This window comes from Pongo pygmaeus, chromosome 1 (genome assembly GCF_028885625.2).
Source record: "Pongo pygmaeus isolate AG05252 chromosome 1, NHGRI_mPonPyg2-v2.0_pri, whole genome shotgun sequence".
Classification (NCBI taxonomy): Eukaryota; Metazoa; Chordata; class Mammalia; order Primates; family Hominidae; genus Pongo; species Pongo pygmaeus.
Window position 1 is genome coordinate 80,965,859 of NC_072373.2, and position 14,279 is coordinate 80,980,137.

Here is a 14,279-nt window from a genome sequence, read left to right on the forward strand (position 1 = left end):
AGAATTCCCCAATACCAGGATGCTTGTCCTTGTCCTGGCCACCCTTCTGTCCCCAAGGTCAACCTCGCCGGCATAAAGACAAGCCCGAACTGATTAAGAATGAGCATTTTTCTAATCATTCTCCAAGCTCGCCTGCAGGACCTGTGCAAACCTGAACATTCCTGAAATTCGGGGGAGAAGCGACCACCTATCCACCAAGCCCCAGTGGGGGAGGCTGCAGGGCTCTGTCAAGGGCAACCGAGAGAGAGAACAGCTTATTGAGAAAGGAAGCCACCTCTCGTTTAGCCCCTGTAATGTTTATGTTGGAAAAACCCCAGCTTGGTAGTATGAGAGCTGCGGGAAGAGGCTGCACTTGCGGGTATGATGACCCTGGTCCCCTTCAGGCAGAAGTTACCTTATCGAGTAGTTTTCCAGCAGGACAGGTTGCTGGGAAGGGTATGTGTTGTTGAGTGTCCATTACTGTAACAGGAGGGAAAACCTGTAGGCAGAATCAGCAAAAAGAGATGAGTGGGGGAAGGGTAGCATGGGAAGGGATGAGGTGGTTCTGGGAGGTCGTGGTGCCCTTACTTGTGCCCACTCCGTTCCTGTACCTTGATTCCCAACCCCCCTTCCAAAAGAAGCATATGGTAAGACAAAATATGTAAAGAGAGTCTCCAGTGACAGATTTTCTTTTCTCCTAAAAGAAGTGTCCTACCTTAGCTCTTCAGAGGTGTAGCAAACACCCAGTAGACTGATGCTTGGTCTCTAGTCTTTGATTTACTGTCTTCCACTGGGGAATATCTTCCCCTCTCAAATTTTAGGTCCCTAGCTCTACTCATCCCCCCTTCCCTGCATGGAAACTCTTCACAGGTTCAGATAAAGTCCTGAGGGTCACGTCTGCATAGCCAATGCAGCAGCTCATCCTAAGCCAGCCTCCTCCAGGCTTCCTGAAAACCTCCAGGTTTCCACCCAGACCTGGGACTGCTGCTGGAGAACATGATCTCAGCCCTATAGGATCCAGATTTATCTCAGTAGCTCATCTCAGAATCCACTTGCCCAGCCACTCTAGACCATCTGGAATTGTACCACCCATCTAACCACTTCATCACACAGAACAAGCTGGTAAAGACCTACATTCACATTCCCAGCTTCAGAACATGCATGCTAGCTGGGTGACCTTGGGCAAGTCACTTGTTCTCTCCAGGGCTGTTCCCTCAGTCATAAAATTGAAGTGATACATTATTGCAAGGATAAAAGGAGAGATATGGGAAAGTGTTAAGCACAGTGCCTGAGGCATGGCAAGAGCTACTAAGTAGCTGGCTTAGTTATAATCAGCTGTTTCCATCTGACCTTGGCTAACCTTGGGGCTGTTGCTATGACTTTGTCACCTTCCCACTCTGATACCTACCCCGTACCAGGACTCTGAGTTCCCATCAGCCCCTAGAAGGTGACCCTGACGCATTCCCCACCCTCTCTGCCACCTTTCCCCTTGCTTTCCAGTGCGCTTCCTGCTCTGTGACCTCCTCCAACTCAAGTAATGAATAACTCAAGTACGTTATGTCCCGTTGGGCTGTGCTGAGCTGGGCTTTTGTTCCAAGGCCCCTTCTGTGAAGGGTGCTGTAGCAGCAGGTTGAAAGCAGAACATGTGTGGTTCTCCAATGAGAGGGGTGCCTCGGCAGGTGGAGTGTGTGGCTGGGCGTGGAAGAGGGTGTGGACCATGGGGAACTAAGACAACTTTTCAATCAATGCCTATGGAAATCCAGTGTTTCTCTGCAGAAAGGAGAAAGAAATTATTCAGTTCAGTTTAAAGGCTCAGGAGGAAGACAACAATTTTTAATCCCTTTTTTCAGTGCAGGCTGGGGAAGAGGCATGGTTCTGGAGTCCTGTGATTGGTTCTGCCCAAGGTTAGTGCTCTGTGTGTGGGTGGATGAGGGGAAGCGGAGAGCAGGAATGGCAGGAAAGCAGTGAGAGACCTCCGTCCCAGTGAGGATGACAAGTTCTAACTCAGGAGATGAATAGGTGCTGTTGCGATTGAAGAAAAATCTACGCTGGAGGCAGACAGGCTGGCAGGTAAAAGCAGGACAGAGCAGTCCTGTTTGTAGCAAGGTGGCCAGTCAGAAGCTGGGCTGGGAGAAGAGGCAGGACAAATCAACCCCTAGCAGTAAGATCCTTCTGTTCAGAGAAGCTAAAGTGAGGGTGCCTGCAAAAGAGAGGGTGCAACTTGGCAGGCTGCATGAGGTCGAACCAGATTTGAAAAACAGACCTTCCCCTCTCTGCCCCTCCCCAAATATTGGCTCTCTGAATCTCTCTGCCAAACAATGCAGACTGCTCTGCAGAGGGCTCCGCAGGGCTGAGCTGCCAATCCCACCTTCACACACGTGCTCACTCACAGTGGGGTTCTGTTTGGCCAGCCCTAGAGTATTTTAAGTACAGCGTGGAGGGGATGAGGGTATGTGTTGCATGGTGACTCATCCTGGCAGCAGAAACTATGTGCAGTGCAGAGAAAAATGGCTCAATGGCAGGCTCGGTTTGCAGTGGAATGCACAGTTCTGCAAAGGAAGACAAAGAGGGCTGGGAGAGGATGAGCACTGGGAAATGCTGCTGGACTTGCCACATTGGCCAGGACATGCATAGATACCTGGGTTGCACCTAACATGGGGCTGGGCTGAGTGCCTTATCATCACAGAAGGATGCTGGATTGCTCCAGGGCTTCATTCTGTGCTGCACAATGGACCTGGCCTGTTTGACAGAAAACCAAATCATTCTCCAAAATGGTTCTGGTTTCTAACAATAATTTAGCACTGCTGCAGTTTAGACCCTATCCCTCCACTTCTTTCATCTGAAGGCATTCTGTTCTGGCACTTTCCTATTTTACTGGATCTGGAATCGAATCCTTGTGTGAGGACATAGTATGGAAATAACAAAAAAGGACTCTTTTTTTGCTAGGGATGTTGGTAAGCGGACCATTCCTGTCATCAGTGGGAGTGGTAGCTTACCCGCTCATCACCTTGGCTCCCAGGCCTTGACTAGCAGACTCCCAGAAGTTGTTTTCTGCTATGCTGTTTCCTGTTTCCTGAGACGAAGTCCAGAAAGCACCCCTGATATAGTGAGAATACTGGGATTTCTCTCCACCTGCCATGTCCTTTGCCAAATTATTAAATGTGGATAGTTGAGGTGACCAGGGCAGGCACAGAAAAGAAGACACACAGAGAATGATTTTTGTTTGATTTGTTCTAGCAGGACCACAGAGGTGTCTGGTCTTTGCAATATATCTGAACTTACTTGCATGATTGGTAGGTGGTAGGCCTGAAGGCCCTTGGATAAGTGGTGCTAAACCATTGTTAGAGCTTTCAGACTTAGCTTGCCTGCTTTTTTGTACTCCCCCAGTGGGGGGGTAAATTGGTTGAATTTGGTTTTTTTCCTTGGAAAACTGGCACCGACCAGCACCTCCTCTAAGCTTTTGAAAATAAAGTTCTTTTCCAGAATTTTCCATCTGCTTAAAAGGCAATGAGCAGACACCCTTCTGAGAGGCTAATCTCAGTAAGAGGAGGTCCCACGACATCATTCTCCTGGCAGAGGCATGGTCTCAACAGCCCCAGAGACAAATGTAGATGAGAGAGGATCTGAGGTATTTCGTGACTCCTCTCTTGCTGGACCACTTGGAGTCTTCTAGAGATAAGGAGGAATATCTATTTTATGGTCTGCTTGATCTTCAGCTTCTTTCAGCAGCGTTTGTTTAGAGCCTAGAGGTAATATATAGTCATTGTAGATAAACTCATTGTGTATTAACACTGAAGATAATATCAGATATTCTCTAGTACAAACTCCCCTCTCCTGGGACAAGGTAGCTGGTCAATTGGCCTCTCGTTGAACACCTCCAGAGGCTGTATACTCCATATCTTGCAGCTCTCATTCCATTGTTGGGAAACTCTGGGCTAAATCCTAGCTCCTTATAACTTCTGTCCAGTCCTAGTTCTTGCCTTTAAAGGAACAAAATGCAACCCTGGTGTATCTTCCACGTGGCAGCTCTACATCTATTAGAAACATCCTTTGTCTCCCTAATTTTCACTTTTTCGAGTAAAAAATCTCCTATTTCTTCAGTACTTGTGTGAGAAACTTTCCAACCCTCTCATTATACTTGCTGCCTTCATCTGCATGATTTCTCATTTGCTCATGTCCTCTTTAAAGCAGGTACCCTGGTTCTGAGGAGATCAGAGTTCAGTGGAGCTAATATTTGTGTATGATCTGGACATTATCATCTTGCCAACTACTGTTATCACAAAGCTATGCCTTCATGGCTTTTTTGAGCCAACGCCCCTCTAACACTGATGCCAAGTAAGTGTTTTAGAAAAATCTCTTGTACTTGCAAAAAACAGAGATACCCCCTCCCTCAAAATCTAACACAAGTGAAACGGATACCTATGAAGCAATAAGGGCAGGGGGCCATCCATCCCTGATCTCCAGGACAAGGTACTGTAAATGCTGTCCTCACGAGGACTGTCCTGGGATGGTGCTGGGCCAGGGTCCAGAGAGCTTGGTTCTGGCTGTTCTAGCATTTACCTGCTGAAATGACTCAACTGAACTCTAAATGCTGCTTCTTCCTTCTAACCAACCCTGACTTTCTCTGCTTCTTCAGCTGTCCCAATGCCCAACTTTGTTTTCCATGCAGGTCAATTGGCAGAGGTTCTTGTGATCCTGCGTTTCTCATGATCCTGCAGCTGCAGTTCCCATGGCTAACTGGCAAGGCTTACCTTGCTTCTAGTCTGGATTCCAGGCAAAGGGAATCGGATTGGCACAGTTCACATTTTCCAGCCAGGTCACAGGTTGCTGGGAAACCTAAGCCTGGACTGCCTTGGTGTACGTTCCTTCCTGCGATGTGGTCCAGATACAGAGGAGGGAGTCATGCAGGATTAAATGGCTGCTTAGCTGTTGCCTGGTGTAAGGCAGACAGGCACTTTCAGATAAGCAGGATGACAGGTAGGCGAACAAACACAGAATAAAGAACCTTTTATACCCCATAAAATATACCAACTTTTCTTATTTCTGGGGCGCTGTACCTTTCCATATCTTTCTAGAAATATTGTGCTTAGTTTGTAGGGATCAAAACAAAGGGAAGAAATGAAAAAAGACTGTTTTGCATTTATTTTACTTTTGGGAGGAGCTGGGAGGCAGGAAAATGTAAAATAATTTGCATAAACTAACTTACAACTTAATTTATACTCATCTCTATACTGAGTAATGAGGAGGTTTTATGATCTGAAGGAGCAAATCCTTTAGGCAAACTGGCTGTTTGCAGTATCTGTATTCTGGCTAGCTAACAGCATGTTTTTTGATGAATAAATGATAACATTCAGTCTTTCATATGTATCATGCACATGTCATTGCACCCAATCATCCCAGCAGAAGGCACACTCCTTTTACTAAGACGTTACTGAAATGCATCCTGCGTACCTGATGGGCCTCCATCCAGTTACATGGCATGACGCGTCCCACTGGGGAATTTAACTTCTTAGTTCTAAAAGTCATTGCTATACCTTTCCTTACAGTGATACCACCAAGGACACTGCCCGCATAAATAAGTGGAATAATGAAAAGACCAGTATGATTGAGCCCTGGCTTCTCTAAGAGTTCTTGTTCCATTTAAACCTACTGTCATCATCTTAGAAGCCACACTGATAACTGCATTTATCAGACACTTACTGGAAGCCAGACACTACGCCAAGTATTTAATGTGAATTACCTTCCCTCCTCCCCTGTTTTCTGCTTTATATTATCTTTCTTACGGCGTAATGAGGTAGGTCCTATTAGTATCATCTTCATTTTACAAATGAAGCAGCCAAGTCTTTTATAGACTAAGGCTAGCAAGAAGGGAGGCCACCTTCAAACCCAGGCAGTCTAGCTCCAGAGACCAGGCTCAGATCCACTAGATATAACTGCCACTTCAGGAGGAAAATGTATACCCATAGAAAGTGCAAGCATAGCTTATGGCACCAACTGGGTGCTGTCATGTAAAGGCTGGTTTATTTTTTATGTTAAAAATCTCTCCAAGATCTTGTAAATCTTCATGGAGGTCACAATTTAAAGAAGCATTTTTTTGGATTCATGCACTCATCCGTCAATCATTCATCAGTTGCCTACTGTGTGTATAGTATTATATTAGAAACTGTGGGAATAACAAAGAACATGACATCTGAGATATAGTCTGGACATTTTAGCAGCAAACATTCTGGTTGGGGAACAAAATACACAGAAATGAATGAACAACAATGCAAAGTGCTAAATGATTGTGTTTCACAATGAATACCACAAACAAGAGATACAATGGGAATTTAGAGAAGAGATACCCTTTGTGCAAGAGGTAAATCCTGTACAGAAATATTGATGGTGCCTGAGATAATACCAGGCAGGAAGGAACATTTGTTTGCTAATTTACTGAATATTGATGGACCTCACAATGTGCTTGTCACTGGAGAGTCAAGATGGTCAAGCAGTTTATTCTGACATGTGGGGACAGCATGAAATTTGCTTAGGGTGCTAGGAGAGCACATAGGACTTATTCCTCCTGAGAGTTGGGATGACTTCCGAAAGATGGGGACATTTGGACAAGGAAGAATTAGCTGGTGTGAAGAAGTGAGAGGAAAGGCATGAGCAGAGGGGAAGCATGTGCAAACGCACAGAAACACAGGACACATTTCATTAGGGTAGGATGAGAGAACTCCTTTGATTGGGACAAAGGGGGTTTGTTTTTGCTGTTGTTTTGTTGTTTTTGAGACAGGATCTCTATTGCCCAGGCTGGAGTATAGTAGTGTGATCATGGGTCACTGCAGCCTCAACCTCCTGGGCTCAAGTGACTCTCCCAGCTCAGCCTCTAGAGTAGCTGGGACCACAGGCACACGCCACCACACCCAGCCAATTTTTCTATTTTTTGTGGAGATGAGGTCTCACTATTTTCCCCAGGTTGGTCTCAAATTCATGGGCTCAATTGATGCTCCCAGCTCAGCCTCCCAAAGTGGTGGGATTATAGGTGTGAACCACTGCACCAGGCCTAGTTTTTTTTTAACAGGGAAAAGATAAGACTTATAAGTGCAGGGTCAAGACTGCCCTTTTTTTTTTCTCTTCCTTCCTTTCTTTTCTTTTTTAAATGTTTACCTGGGAGCATAGATTCAAGTTGCCCTGAGTATACACTCCCTAAACTGACCTTTCTTTTTTTTTTTTTTTTTTTTAAATTATACTCAAGTTCTGGGATACATGTGCAGAACGTGCAGGTTTGTTACACAGGTATACATGTGCCATGGTGGTTTGCTGCACCCATCAACCCGTCATCTACATTAGGTATTTTTCCTAATGCTATCCCTCCCCTAGCCCCCCACGCCAGGACAGGCCCCAGTGTGTGATGTTCCCCTCCCTGTGTCCATGTGTTCTTATTGTTCAACTCCCACTTATGAGTGAGAACATGCGGTGTTTGGTTTTCTGTTCCTGTGTTAGTTTGCTGAAAATGATGGTTTCCAGCTGCATTCATGTCCCTGCAAAGGACATGAACTCATTCTTTTTTATGGCTGCATAGTATTCCATGGTGTATATGTGCCACATTGTCTTTATCCATAGATGGGCCTTTCTAAAAGAAGAACTGGAGTGAAGCAGATCTAAGTTCATCAGGGAACTGTGACTTCATGCCTATCACTCCCCCATTCATAAGGGGTAGGAAGGAAAGATACAAGTTCCTCTAGCATAGGAAATCAGGTTCCCTCCTCACTGTTTCTCCACTGCTGCCCTCCTGGGTTGAAGTGGGTGACGCTCGGCTCTATGCCGCGATGGCCAATGGGAAAAGTCAAGCGTAACTGTAAAACACCATTGTCCTAAAAGACAGCAGTCTTCCTCCTTTTGCTTCTCCCATGGCTTCTGCATAATGTTTGCTTAAGGAAACTTGGACGTGCTCAGAAAATGGCCTTTCACCTACAGGACAATATTTCAAATGAAATTAGAATTAGACTCAAGGAAACCAGGCAGTGGTCTCATAGGATATTTGAAACATATCAAGACTCCCATTTTCTTAGCTTTCATACACATCTAGATATGAAATGGAAGTGTTGTTACTTAGAGGTGAGAACAATGTTGTTCTCACCTCCAAAACACAGGGCTTCCCCTCTGCCTGCCATGCCCTTCCCCTCAGTCCTCACACAGGCCTACTCTTTCTACCCCTGATGGGAAAAAAGTGCAGTTACTTGGAAATGATTATTCTTGCCTCCAGGACACGGAATACAGGTATTGTTCTCAGTACCAAACACAGCTTCCTTCTCTGCCATGGGTGGAAGAAAAGATGCTTCTACCCCTTCCTCCAATTTGAAATTGAGCACTTTACTCCCCAATGTCAACCTTTTACAATTTATTATTTTTTTTGGTTTTGTGAACCTCCCAGCACTATAGTTTAACTGTGAGTTAATTAAATATCTTTTGGGAGTGTGCTTGCAAAGCTAACCTTCATGTATGTTATCGACCTATAGAAAAATGTGTTGCAAGTTCCGAACAGGTAACATATGGATTTTAAAAATGTAACCTGTTGGTGAGATGCAAACACTTCATCCTAATAATAATTTCCCTTCATTGGCAGATTGGTGCAGGGGTTGGGTGAAACTGAGCATGCCAAGTCTTAGAAACTATCAGATTTGTATGAGAACTTAGAGGCGATTTTTCATATGAGAAAGTGAAAACTTAGAGTGGAAAAATGGCTGGTGAGCTTAGGGCAGGGCTGGTCTCTGACTGAGGCCTCATTCTTCCAGTCCATGTTCATTTTCCATCTCATGATTCTGCTTGGGTTAAACCACACAGCCACACATGAAGATGGAGAATATCATTGCCTACATTTGAGGGACTCCAAGAAAAAACTTCACTGTGATCCTCCATCAAAAAAGAAAAAGAGAAAAAAAAAATCCCCATGATAGCTTTATCAGTTAGGGTTAGGTTTGGCTGTAACAGACACCCAAAATAACAGCAGCTTCAACATCATGGGATTCTATTTCCCTCTGACTTACAAATCCAGAGGTAGGTAGTCCAGGACTGGGATGATGGCTTTATTCCAGTAAGTCCTCAGGGAGCCAGGCCCCTTCCAGCTCATCTTTTTACATCCCTTCTACATGGTCCTTGCATTCATGGACACCAGTCATCACATCCAGGGTGGAGGAGGGCAAAAACAGAAGTGCCAACCTCCCTTCAAGGAAACATCCATCCTAGATGTCCTACACGTCTGCTCCTATATCATTGGTCAGAATTTGGCCTCAGGACAACACTTAGCCATATGGGATGCTCGGAAATACAGTCTTTACTCAGGGCACTTGTCCCCTGTTAAAAATTAGAGGTTCTGTCACTGCCTCTGCCACAGTGATGCAGAGAAACTTGACACATATGGATGTGCTTTTTTGTGTCAGTATTGACAAAGCCTTTTTCAAAGACGAATCCTGGGAGGGGGCCCATTGTCTCATATTTTATTCTCCAATGAGAAGATCAAATCTCTTTCTTTTGTGGTAAGAAAGATAAGCCATTCGAAGGGCAAACCATTAGAAGAGTTCAGGCCACTGGGGTCAGGAGACGTGGCTGTGGAAATGACAGGGGCATAGAGCTGGAGAAAAATCTTTTAAAGAGTGCACAGAAGCAGATGCATGCCTTGCCATGGCACAGTCTGTGATGTTGCCCAGTTGGCAAGGGCTGGCTCTGTTAATATTCTGCCCACCCACCACCCTTCTCTACTTCCTGTTGCAATCATAGCTGCAATATCTGTCAGCCTCTTTGGGGGCTTGTGGGATTTAGACAGCTATTGTCCATTCTTAGTACAAGTTGCAGCTGGGCAGGGTGTGGTTACTCAGCCCCAGCAAGCCAGCTGGGTGCCAGTTTCAGCATGTTAACTGACAGTAGGGCTTAGTGCAGTTCCCATTTAGCTGTAAATTAATAGCTACTTTCAGCAGATCACTAGTCCTTCAATTTCACTAGCCTTCCAGAAGGATGGAATATCACAGCGACACTTGGAAGCTTGTATTAGAGTTGACCAGCATTGGACTACACATTATTGAGGACACTAGGTTGCTTCTCTGACTCTGTAAACTCTCCATGGCCACAAGACCTTTGCGCATGCTATTTCCTCTGTATCTGGAATGTTTATCTTTCCCTTCTTGGAGTCTTTAGGGGAGACTTCCTTGACTTCTAAGAAAAAAAAATGCCTTAGCCACAGGTTTTCCTGTCATTGTATAACTCTTCCTTGTGCCATTTGTCACAGATAATAATTTTTCATTCATGTGATTATTTGATGAGACTTTAATTTTATGAGCACTAGCTTTTGCCACCTTGGTATCCCCTGTGTCTAGCACAGTGATGGGTACATAGTATGCACTCAGTGAATTTAGGTGAATCCATGAAGTCACTGCACCTGCACATTTGTCTCCAACCCTAATACAATTATAGAGTTTATCAATATGTTGAAGTGAACTGTCTATATTAGATTTACCTGCTTAGCTCCATTAACATGCAGATTCCTGGACTTTATCCCAACCCTATTGAATTAACGTATCTGAGGAGGTACCTGGGATCCTCATATGAATAAGCTTCCCAGGTAATTTGCACACACCACAGTATTTGAGAAGACCATTGCAGTTGGGAAGACAGTACAGTATAGATATTAAGAGGCCCATGATGCGCAGAGGAATGAGCCTTCAGGATAAGACCGTTGTATTTAAGAGCTACCTCAGTCTGCTTACATTTAGAGAGAAGAAACTTATAAAACAACTTCCTCTTTGAGACCTGAAAATGCCAAGGAAAATTTGGAGACAGCTGTTAATTGAGCTTAGGGAGTCCAGATTATGTGGAATGAAACAATGTGTGTTCACGGTAGCACCTGTGCACAGACAATTTTAAAGAAATAAACCAAGACTTGATTATCACCTGGTAGCTCACTATCTGCCCTCCCCACAACCAACCTCCTCTCTTAGGTAAAGTAGTGACAGGAAATCCTTGTTGTGGGGCTTCTGAAGCAAAACCTAAGTCCTCCACAACCTTAAGTCTGATTTCCAGCCTCCAAATTTAATCACACATATGGTCACCTATTAAAGTGAGCTGATGCACTTTAATCCTTGTTTCTTTAAAATTAAAATAATTGGAGTATAATTGTTCTGAAGTTAAAAATCCACGTGGCCAACCACGCTGAGTGAGTTCTAAACATACAATTTAACAACTAATGGTGTGAAAGTCCTTTAAGACAAGAGTTATACTGAACATTTTGGTCTTTCTTTCTTTCTGCCCACCCCAGTTGCTTTTTAAACTCAACACCAAAGGCCTCTTCTTCCTCTTCTAAGATTCTTTCCTTCTCTGTCTCATCTTGAGGGCAGCTTCCTATCTTTCTTTAAGGATCATAGATTCTTTACCTTCCAAGGATTTTGTCCTTTCTCCCATTGCGCCGGGTTTTACCTCCTCTTTTTAGTATTTTAACAAGATTTTGAATAATCACTGTCATTTCTCTTTTAAAAATAATTCATTATGCTATCTTGCCAAATATCCAACTCTTATATATTAATAGCCCCACTAAAAAGAAAACAGGATGAGCTGATGTATGAATTGGGGTTATGAATAAAGATTAAAAATTCAAACCATGAAGTATTCAAAACATAAGAAAATATCCCTAAGAAGGACTCAAGCACAGTACCTGGAGAACAACTAAGAAGAAGGTCTATATTCAAACTGTGAACTCCTTAAAAAAAGAGACGAAGTATTATTTTACCTGTGAATTATCCACAGTTTCCAGCACAGTGCCTGGAACATAAAAGTTTCAAGAAATATATGTTGAAAAAATCATTGAAGGAGGAATCTCCAGTTTTAACCAGGGGACTTGCTAGTTTAATGTAAGGTTGATATTCAAAGTAAACTTCTTCTGAACCCCGAAAGTTTATTGAAACCAGCAGTAACTTACCTGGCCAGATGGTTTAGAAAGTGGGTTGTTGGCAAGAGGTATAAACTGTTCCCTTCTTGAAATCTATGATCCTCCCATCACAGCACTTGATACCTTACACTTCAAGGTCCTCAACTTTTCAGGGATGTTTCTGGGTTATGGTAGTAAAAAAAGAAATTTTTTGATGACAAAATATAGGGGATTTTATCTAAGAGCCCTTTTGTAGAGTTAGCCGGATATATTTCATTGTGGTGCTGTAGAAAGTGCATGGGTTTCCAAGACACAGCCATCTGAAACTGTGAAAATTACCTAACTATATGAGGCTCCACGTTCTCATCTTGGAAACGGAAATAACGCCATCTGTATTTTATTTTCATTGTGGGAACTTGAGAGAATTAAGGCCTTAAGACCTAATAGAAATCAATACATGATAGCTTTTCCCTTTTGAATTTAAGCGGAATAGTGTCTGATATTTTTGTCTGTTTCGTCATGGCTGGCTTCCAGTGCCTGACACAGAATAAGTACTTACAATATTTGTTAAATAAATTACATTTTTGTTTAGTTACCAAGTCACAGACTGGAGATGCAGACTTGTATTTTGAATATTCTAAAATAGTAGAATGTCTGGTGTTCCTATTAGCATCTGGCTTTAAGATGTTGTATACTATGCCAGTGGCAGCTGTGTGCGTTCCCTACATCACATGGGGCAGTAGTACATGCAGTGTATAAGTGGGTCTTACATTGTGGTCCCCAGACCAGCAGCATCAGCATGACCTGGGAACTTAGCAGAAATGTAAATTCTCTGGCCCCATTCTAGAACTACTGAGTGAAAAATTCTAGGGGTGGGGGTCGGTTGATTCCAATGTGCACCAGAATTTGAGAACCAGAACTACAGGTATATATAAAACTCCCCAGTGCTGTAATTAGACATGATCTGAGCACTGGATGCTGGAGAATTGATGACTTGCACTGAGAAAACATAATCATTGAGGATTTTAGAATATGATGCTTACAGAGCTAATGTACTCCTGGTAGAGGATTTTCAGGAACCTGACAGATTCAAATGCTTCTTCAGTGAACTGGCCTCATGATATGATCTATAGACATGTGCCAGAAGCATTACCTAAACTGCTGTTTTTACTATGGTGCCCCTTCCACCCAGCTATAGCAGAGTGGACTGGAGTGAACACTGACTCAAGGGAAGCTCCATCTATAAGCTAGCCCTCAATTCTTGTGTCAGGCAAGATGTAAGCCAAGCTGCTGTAATAGAGACCCAAAAATACAGGGAATCAAAGAAAATAGCAGTTATTTCTTTCTTTTGTAACAGCCTGGCAGTGAATAATCCAGGCTGGAATGGTGGCTCTGCTGTGTGGATATTGAGAGAGCCTGCTCTCCTCTCTTGTTACTCTCGCGTCCCCAGTGGTGGTGTCCTCCTTTGCTTGACTGAGCCTGAGTCAACATTGCATCTGCATTCCGTCTTACTGCAAGGAGAAAATCCAGGACAAGTGGCTTTGTCTTTAAGAAGATGATGCCAAATTTGTACATCTCACTTCCATTTATACCTCATTACTCACATAGTCATACCTCGCTGCAAGGCAGGCTGGGGACTGTAGTGTGCAACCGGCAGCCACGTGCCCACATAAAGCACACAGGGTTCTATTACTAAGAAGAAAAGAAGAATGAACACTGGAAGACTGCTAAGCAGCTTCTGCCAGAGTTCTGAACATCTTCTCAGTTCCTCTTCTCACGGGACCCACTGTACCAAGCAGCCCTATCTTTGGATTCCTGTGAGATTTCTGTATCCCGACATTAAAACCCTCTTTTCTAGAATTAGCCTGAATGGGAACCTGTTCTTCGTAACAAAACGCTGCGGATTAGAACAGTGTACCTCAAATCCCTCCTATCTTAGTAAAGGTTGAAATAAACAGAATTTTGATGGGTGGTAGGCTCAAAACAAGCACAAGATGAGAAGGATTGTGCAGTCCTGACTACAAGGATGGTCATAAGATGAGGTTGGCTGAGAATTTCCCCCACACGGCAGTTCTGAGCTGTCTTGGACACTCTGTAACCTCCGTGGGAGCCCCAAGCCCAGGCCAGGCAAAGCCTTGGAGTGTGTTAACTTGTCTTTGGCAGCTTTCGACCTCTTTCTGCATTTTCAGCCAGTGAGGTCCCTGCCATCAGAACTCCCATGTCCCATGCTCATTCCCTCAAAATTCTGTGTTCTGTTGTGTGCACAGGCACTAGGGACTCCTTGGGGATCAGTGCCTTATTTAATGTGAAACTAATAATGGGGAATTTTAGGTCCATTTAGTTTATTAGGGGCTTTTGGTGTCCTGCAAATAGCACCCAGGCAGGGTCCTTTGGCCATGTTGCA

The 14,279-nt window shown here is 43.9% G+C and overlaps 2 long non-coding RNA genes across 2 annotated transcripts in view; one reads left to right on the forward strand and one right to left on the reverse strand.

Annotated features, from left to right (window-relative positions):
- Positions 1-280: 280 nt before the first annotated feature.
- On the reverse strand, positions 281-1,067 carry LOC129040811 (uncharacterized). Its single transcript, XR_008503727.1, has 2 exons — positions 695-1,067; positions 281-478 (listed from the first exon to the last, which is right to left on the reverse strand). It is a non-coding gene; the product is annotated as an uncharacterized LOC129040811 (long non-coding RNA).
- A 616-nt stretch (positions 1,068-1,683) lies between these two features.
- LOC134737823 (uncharacterized) overlaps positions 1,684-14,279 on the forward strand; it is a 47,467-nt gene continuing 34,871 nt past the window's right edge. Inside the window, exon 1 of the long non-coding RNA XR_010123153.1 lies at positions 1,684-1,883. This is a non-coding gene — a long non-coding RNA (uncharacterized LOC134737823). The remainder of the gene's footprint in view (positions 1,884-14,279) is intronic.